We start from the raw sequence: 9300 nt of genomic DNA on the forward strand, positions 1-9300 counted from the left end.
TAATGACATCTCAAATTCTTTGCACATTTCATTTCCAAAATTTTTGCATAAGGAGTCATTACCACAAAAAATAATATCATCAACAAATATGGCTGAGATCAGTATTCCATTGTCCTCATCCCTCTTCATTTACATGTTGCTATTTTCACTTGTCCGTATAAAACCAATCTTGATTAAATAAGAGTGCAGTCTTTCATACCATGCTCTAGGTGCTTGTTTCAGACCATATAAAGCTTTGTTTAATTTACATACCTGATCTTTACTCTTGTCTTCAACAAATCCTTCAGGCTGTTCAATATAAACTTCTTCTTCTAGTATACCATTCAAAAATGCAGATTTAACATCCATTTGATATACCTTGAAATTTTTGAAAGCAACATATGCCAACAATGTTCTTACTCCCTCAAGTCTAGCCACAAGTGCAAAAGTCTCACCATAATCTATTCCTTCTTCTTGAGCATAACCTTTGCAAACTAGTCTTGCTTTGTTCCGAATGACCTCACCTTTTTCATTTAGCTTGTTTCTAAAAATCCACTTTGAACCGATTAAATTTTGTCCTTCGGTCTTGGGATCAGTGTCCATGTGTCATTCTTCTTGATTTGATCAATCTCTTCTGTCATAGCATTTACCCAATCTTCACTGTTAAATGCCTCTTTTACTATTCTCGGTTCACATTTGGATATCAGACATTTGTTCTGTCTCAGTTTGTTTCTTGTCATTACTGGATCATCCTTATCTCCTATAATTTGACTTGATGCATGATGTCTTCTGACATATTTGGCTAATATAGGCTTGGTAGGTTCTATATGATCTTCTTCATCACTCGGTAACTGGACATTATCTTCATTTTCTTCAGCAACTTTCTCGGTAGGACTTCTCAATTGAACATAAACGAATTCTTCATAATCTTATGGTTCTTTGGAATTTCCTTCATCATTTCTTTCTACAAATTCATTAATTTTCACATTTGCACTTTCTACCATTTTGTTAGATGATTGATCAGACATTTAAATGCTTTACTTGTAGAAGAATAACCAAGAAATGTTCCTTCTTCACTTTTCTGATCAAAATTTTGATTTCTGTCATCTTTGTGAACATAGCATCTGTTGTTCACCAAAAGTGATAACCCAAGAGCACCTGCAAATCTTTCTATGAAATGGCCAATTTCAGTCTACAAAACACATCAGGGCTTGGACAACATAACATAGGACCCTAATTAATCCTCCTGCACTTCAGGTTCTACTAGACCTAGGGGGGGACACCCTTTTGATGCACTAAATACAACAATTACAGACACATAATTGCATCAACATTAAGCAGATAGATCATTTCACAAGCTCAACATATTAGGAAACATTACAGATTGGCTAGATCTATACAAACAATAGGATGAAACAGAGCTTGGAAAGAATGGAACACAAACACCCCTAAACATGAAGGGAAAATAGATTTATCTTTTAAAATGTTGTTCTGAAAGACATCCCCAAACTTGTAAGATCAGTGCCTTATCCAAGGGCAACAGAGTCACACATCAAACTATAAATGAAACCTTATACTGCAAATCCATCTTCATGATTAAATATTCATGCATTTAATACCTTGCATAAATGCATTACTCAGCTCACTCACAGAAAATATCAAATCCAGACACTATATTCCATTATTCATGATTCATTACAGAATTTAAATTCTTCCTTGAAGAATCCCTGTAGACAATCACAATTACCTCCTTGAGATAACAAATCTCATCCTCCTTGAGGATCTGATCTGAATATAATGAAAATACAAATCCAGAGACAACTTCTGTGTGAATTTGTGCATGCCTTACATACACAAGAACCTGCAGCTAAGAACACCTATAGCAAAGAATCGAACTCCATTACTGAAAGGATAACCCTTCTCTGTACAATTTGGAAGAATACTCAAAATTGGAAGCCATGAAAAAATGGAGCCATTCTCCAAATTTCTGGAACCCTTACAACTGAGAAGAATTCAGAATAAAAAGAGGAGGGAAGAAAATCAAATCTGCAACTGAATTGCCAAGTGTCCCTTCTCTAACTGAATTTAGTTCCTGTGAAAACTGCATCCAAAATATCCCACATTTGCCAAAATTAACCTCATATTCAGATTCCTCACTTCGAGTGCTTTCCGAAAACATATAACACTTTATACTTTGGCCAAAAATTGAGCCTTGGGCGAATTAATCCTCAACATGGACCCATCATTTAAATTTTTCGAATTTCTCTATAGTTTAAACTATATCATTTATTCATTTAAAATTTGATTTTTGCCTCCATATGTGCTCTGACGCCTTGCCACGTGGCGGGGTCTGATTGGCTGATGGGGTCTACTGGGCACCACCTGGGATGACACCTCATCTTTTGCCACGTTATCTGCTTCGTCACTGCCACTTGGCCGCCACATCATCGCCACTGGACTGCCACCTGTGCGCCAACTGTGTGCCACCTGTGCGCCAACTGTGTGCCACCTCACCGGGACCCGCCTGCTGGACTGCCACCTATCACGACACGTGGACGAATCTCGTTCACTTTCGCTATTTCGCGGGGTTTAAACGACGTGCATCTTCCCTTCGCGAAATAGCGCGCACCGTTGATCTCTCTCGAACTTGCTCGCTCGTTAACCCGGCCTTCGTCTACAAAATTTTGCCCGTTTGCCTCGAGAAGCATGCCTACGTGGGGTCCACTTGGTCTTCATCCAGTCAAATCCTCCATCACCTCGGGAAGCATGCTCGCACATGGGCCCACCTTGGGCGCCCATAGGCACCTTGTGTCAAAAGCCTTTATGGCTTAGACATTATAGTATAGTGCGTTTTTGCATATAAATACTAAAAGCTCCCAGTGCACAGCCAATGTGGGATAATTCGTTTTAAGCCTGGAGCTTCATTTTGAAGAGTTCTCTGAGTGATTGCCTGGAAGTTTCATTTTCCAATGCGATTTGGTTTAAAGCTTTTGAGTTTGCCTCCTTCCCATGCCACGCTGAAGGATCTGGAGGAATCAATGGCGTTTGCATTTGTTGCAACAAACTTTAATGTTGCCACCAAGTTCAGCTCCATTACCACACAGAGGGAGGAGGAGTGCGATTTGATATATGCTGGAGTTTGAAAACCTTTTAAATGCCCCCTCCCACCATCCACGTTAACATCCTCTGCATACCTTGCAGCATACCACGCAGCCTTGTGGGAGGAATATGGGGGGCACGTGAGGAGAAGGAAATTTGATGCAGCTTGCCATTGAATTTGGTTTAGTGTTGTTTGCTGCTCTGAATGCCCAACCAACACTCTTCTTTACTCCATAATACTTGCTGTTACTTTAGCTTCAACTTTTAATCTGCCCTCCCCCTTTCTTTACCACGTGAGCCATTGGGAATGGTTATGGATATTCAACTGATTTTGGATCCAGCACCTTGAGCTATGTCTAAATTGAGGAACTGCCGCCATTTCTTCCTATTCTGTTGCCTCCTCTACTATTCCTCTTGCGCCCTCCACCTATGCTCACCATGGATTTTGATGCATCGGGCCAATTTACAATCTTCATGAGCATTCCAAGCCCCACACGCAGAAGCTAAAATGGGCAAAAAGTGGACTTAAAACCTTACACCTACCAAAGGCCTTTCATTGAAAGATTGTTGCACATGCATTTGTTTGAAAATTTTTGTAGCTGCTGCAACACTTCATGGAGGAAGGAACATTGGCCTGGAGACATGCATTCAACTTGACAACATGCATTTGCCATTCATTTGACCTGAAGCCTTCACATTTTTTAATATATAAAACATTGGTGGAGACATCTCTCTGAAATGTTTGAGGCTTAAAACTAATATACAAGACATACACCATCAATCCATTAACAACCAATAAACTGGAGTCACCTCTCACCGTTCCACTGGCAAATTGCAATCAAGCCAGGTCAGGCCCCAAAGTGGGTCCGACTAAATTTTTTTTCGTTTTCATACAACTGGCCTCTGGAATATCTTCACGGACCTCAAATATACCTTTGGGCATTATCGGCATCATTTTTGGATCATTAATCCACATTTTACAACCTTCAGGCAATTACGCCACAATTTTCGCATTTAATCGCGAAGACGTAATTTTCAAACCTGTCAAAACACCTTTCTGGAGCTCGCCATCTGACAGGCGTGTACTCTGATATACAAGGATGAATTGTACCAAACGGTTTCTCAAGATGATTCCCGAGTGAAGAGATATTAATTTCCGAAAACGGCCAATTGGCTTTGTCGACACTGCGGACCTGATGAAGTCAATGTTCTGGCAACACATGATGCCTTTCTCAAAAATATCAAACGACCTCCGTGGGTCCTCAAATTTGGAACATAGGTACCTTTAAGTACATATTAAATCTTTGAATTCTCAGTTTGATCACCCGACTGACAGGATGCAAACGACGCACTCACCAAAACAGCTACATTAACTGATCTAACACTGGAAGTGCGGATAACTGAATTTGATGGCAAAATGAGTCCTTTTGAAAACCGATCAAACGGATTGATAAAAGCTTGAAATTTAAAATGTAGCTCACCATTTATACCAAAATTAGCCCGGAACAAACATTCTGACATGACGCTCACCGGGACATTTTTACACTTGTGCAAACATCACAAACTACAAAAGGATTGAGCTTTGAAAATTGAGCAAACGGATTCATAAGGACTTGAAATTTGAAACGTAGCTCACCATTTATACTGAAATCAACTTGGAAGAAACACTTTGGCATGATGCTTACTGAGGCAAGTTTTACAATTGTACAAAACAGGGCTCCGACTAGCTGTCGAAACAGGGACTTGCCAAAACACACAAACTGCAAACGGATTCGGTTTTGAAAACTGAGCAAATGGATTCGTCAAGACCTGAAATTTTGCAGGGTGACTCACATTAATGCATAAAATTGAATCCATTTTGAATTTTTTCATGACGATCAATAGGGCAAAAGATGTAATCGCTCAAAGAAGGCTACTCCATAAAATCTGCATTTTGTGCCTAAAATGCACTTCCAGCTCACCCCTCAAAATGGGTACTTCATAAATTTATCCAAAATGAATTCTGAAATTTGCACATCACTGAATAGGCCAAATGAAAGGTGTGGGACATGAATCCTGAGCCTTACCCTCTGAAAATCAACTGGCTCCATTTTACCCCCTTGCTAACTAGGCCATTCAAACTGACTTATTTTAATCATTCGGAAATGCAGGGCAAAATTTTGAAATAGGCCTACAAACTTTGACTCAATTTTAAATACTCCCAACAGTGGCTCTGACTGGGGATGGTTGATTGCGAGATCAACACAAGAATCCAGATATCTTTGGTTAAGCAAACCATCCAAAAGATGGATCATTCTTCTCTCAATTCTTCTCTTCTCAAAACAGGGCTTCCTTATTCTACCCAAACAACAGGGCACTTTATTGAAAACCACACAACTGAAGCAAAACGACTATACAATAGATACAAACATGCTCACAACTGATTACAACTGCTCCACTTACAAACATTTACCTTTGTCAAAAATCTGATTTTCATCTCTTGATATCATGATCCACACAAAGGCACCTTCCAGTAACAACTGAGCATAATCATTATAATCAGAACTTACCATCATACTGCTGAAACAACTGGTGTGCATGCCATTTATCTGATTTTGAGCTTTGTAACCACACATTACTTTAACAAGAATAAAATCATGAAACAAAGCACAATAGGGGCTTTTCCACAAGCTGCCATACACTTCACTATCCCAATCAATTCTATCCTTTGCAAGGGCATCATCATGCTGAACATGAAAAATAAAATACTCATTCTCAACATTGCAATTTCTATCAGCACATGCCTTATTACCATTTAAATTTATAGAATGAGTTGCATTACTAACCAGCTGATGCAAACAAGGAACATGAAAATTACCATCCGGATGTGATGCTTGACTACGCTGATCACACCTCATACTATCCTTGCTTATCAAACTGAAAACCTCTGCATTCTCAACATCCCATTCATGGAAAAGAATGCATACCTCTGGCTGAAGCAAATCCTTAGTTGAATCTTTTTCATCCATACTTATATCCCCCTGAAACACTTTCATTTGTGGTTTTAAATGATCATCACATAATCCATGCCTATTACCTTCATCATGAAATAATTTTTTACAACCCATGCTATTGTTGTTCGGAATTCCGTCAGTATTATGGACTGTGGACTGGTTCATCATTTACAACATCTGGCTGATCAGTTATTTCTTCATACAAAGGGTTAGAAACCAAATGGACAATCCCTTTATGAACGTTATGGCATTGAAGTGATTGGTCTGTATCTATATCAGCATTGAATAAAGCATTAGTAAAATGGCTAAAGACACCATCCATTCGATCCTCATAATCATCTTCATCAGACAAAGAAGAAAATGAAACTTGGCTGGAACAATCCTCAGTGTTCCATGTTTCACATTCATGAGGTTTTATTCTATGACCATCATTCCGAAAATCAAGATAATCAAACTTATCTTGCCACAACTGATCTTCTTCACCAATTGAACACTCGTCATCAGCCAAAGAATGAAAATGAACATCGTTTCCATTTACTTCATCAGATAAGTTTTTAGCATGTTCACTAAGATTTTCTGTCATAAAACCATCTGTTAGATCAACATGTTCATCAAGTATACAAGCATTCAATTCATAGTCCTTTTCTGAAGAATCCTCTTCACCATATTTTAGAAGGTCTTCATTAATAGTTCAAAGGCTCTCCAACCTTTGAACCTTCTTATCCACAACCTCAAGAGCTTTCTTAAGTTCTGCAATCTTCTGCACTTGCATTGCACTTTTTTGTTCCATGTGAAATTCCGTAAAATTTTCTCCATCCATGTGTGCTATATCTTCATTGCAATCATGCATACCATCACAATTTTCTGAATTTACTTTGTGCATGACTTTCAAAATAGAAAGATCATCATCATGATTACAAGAAGTGAAATTTGAAGTGAAATCTGAAAATAGATTTACTTCATCCTCAACACAATTAAGATTATCAATATCTAAATGAGGATCAACTATTGTTTGCACTAAACAATTCTGATTTTCATCATATGGCACATTTTCGCTTGCACAAACAGCAACACTTAGTAATCCCTCTGTATTTGGTATTTCAACATCAAATACATTAGCAGCATGTAAAGATTGATGGTCATCACCATCATTATTTTCACCAATATTATCCTGGAGAGATGCATGATTCACTTGGTAATTAGCAGCCACATAATCAACATAACCGACATACAAATCAAATGGTACATATCCCTTGTATATATCTGTCTCCATATCAACATTTTCACAATACTTCCCACTGATCATTCCATCACTACTGCGAGAGACAACCGACATTAACAACAAAGGTTCTTGACTCTCATTTAAATCTGAAACACATGCATCATAAAAGCCATTTGGAACTGCAGAGCTTGATGCACCTAGACACAGAATGATTTGCTGAGACTCACATGGTATTTCACCATTGAAGGTGCTTTGACAAGAAACCACAGCAGACACAAACCTCTTAGCTATCCCAAATTTCAAGTTATTTTCCATATCCCTAGCTGTGTTAAAGGATTCATACAAGGTTTTGGGTTCTTTGTTTCTCAATAGGAAACCCATCTTCTCCTCAAATGCACTCATATAAACATCTAGACATACTTTATCATCGAGTTTATACTTTCTAGAAATTTTGGACAAAGTTTGTGAAAATCTGATATTAAACATTGGTACCAATTCATCTTCCCTGATTTGTATACAGGTGAATTCTTTCAGCAAGTCAGAATCACTCACCTTCTCATCGAATTGATCCATGAAATCTGAAACCAATTCTTCCCATGAGGTAATAGAATTCTCTGGCAAAAAAGAGAACCAATCTCTTGCATCTTCTTTTAATGACTGAATAAACAATTTCATGCATACATCTTCTTGACAAATTTCGAATTCTCCTATCAAATCTGAAAATCTTTTAACATGTTGACATGCTGATTCTGATTTCTTCCCACTGAATATGGGCAAATACTTTCTAATTTCTGTGGGTATGGGATTTGGGTAACCCGGAATATCTCTGAAATTTAGAGCAGCATAATGGTTCATGATGAAACTTCTCCTATTATACGGTTGTGACACTTCACCAGGCATGGCTCTATGTGGAAATACACAAGACTGAAAATATTTACTGTTCATTTTTCCTACTCCCACAAATGATTATACAATCTGGAATAAAAAACCTCAAGCAAGTATCCTTATACTGATCTATTCATAACACTGCTTGACACAAATCTTTCCTAAATTTGCACACTACGGAAGATCACATACACTGAATATTTTAGCAACATAGATATGCAAATCAATTTTGAGATCCTCTCTTTCCCTCTAGACTAGTGCTGTTCACTAAATGGGAAAACAACATTACACATTCAAACTTTCAGAAGAGATCTCTTGCATTTGAAACCTCTGAAAAAATACCTAGAGATTTGCAGCTGTAAGACTTGTAGATCTGGAGATTTACTTCACACTTTAGCACTGTCTTTTACATCAGAGTCGCCACCTCTTGCATAGAGGATATTTTGAACAACAGAACGCCACTTAACACTTATTCAATTTTCTGTTACTCCTTTGATCTCGCTGCAATCAACACTCTTCGAGGCTTCTTAATACTGGTATGAACCACAGAGTCGCCACCCAATAAGGAATTGGGGAAAAATTTGCATACAGCTGAAAGAACTTCTTACAACTTTCAACCATGCATTCATTGTTACTCCTTCATAAAATATGATATGAAACACATATCATTCTGCAAATCCAGAACAAGGAACACTTTCTAACTCATAAATTCACTTTCACACTCTGTGCATACACAATGGATAGACTGGCTGGATATGAAATTGATAGAACCAAGGATACACTCAACTTCTGACCTCATCAATCAAACATTCAGATCCATGAACTCCCTAGCAGAGTCGCCATTTTTGTTGTTCACCAAAAGTGATAACCCAAGAACACCTGCAAATCTTTCTATGAAATGGCCAATTTTAGTCTACAAAACACATCAGGGCTTGGACAACATAACATAGGACCCTAATTGATCCTCCTGCACTTCAGGTTCTGCTAGACCTAGGGGGGGACACCCTTTTGATGCACTAAATACAACAATTACAGACACATAACTACATCAACATTAAGCAGATAGATCATTTCACAAGCTCAATAGGTTAGGAAACATTACAGATTGGCTAGATCTGTACA

Source organism: Cryptomeria japonica, chromosome 10 (assembly GCF_030272615.1).
Source record: "Cryptomeria japonica chromosome 10, Sugi_1.0, whole genome shotgun sequence".
NCBI classification, from domain to species: Eukaryota; Viridiplantae; Streptophyta; class Pinopsida; order Cupressales; family Cupressaceae; genus Cryptomeria; species Cryptomeria japonica.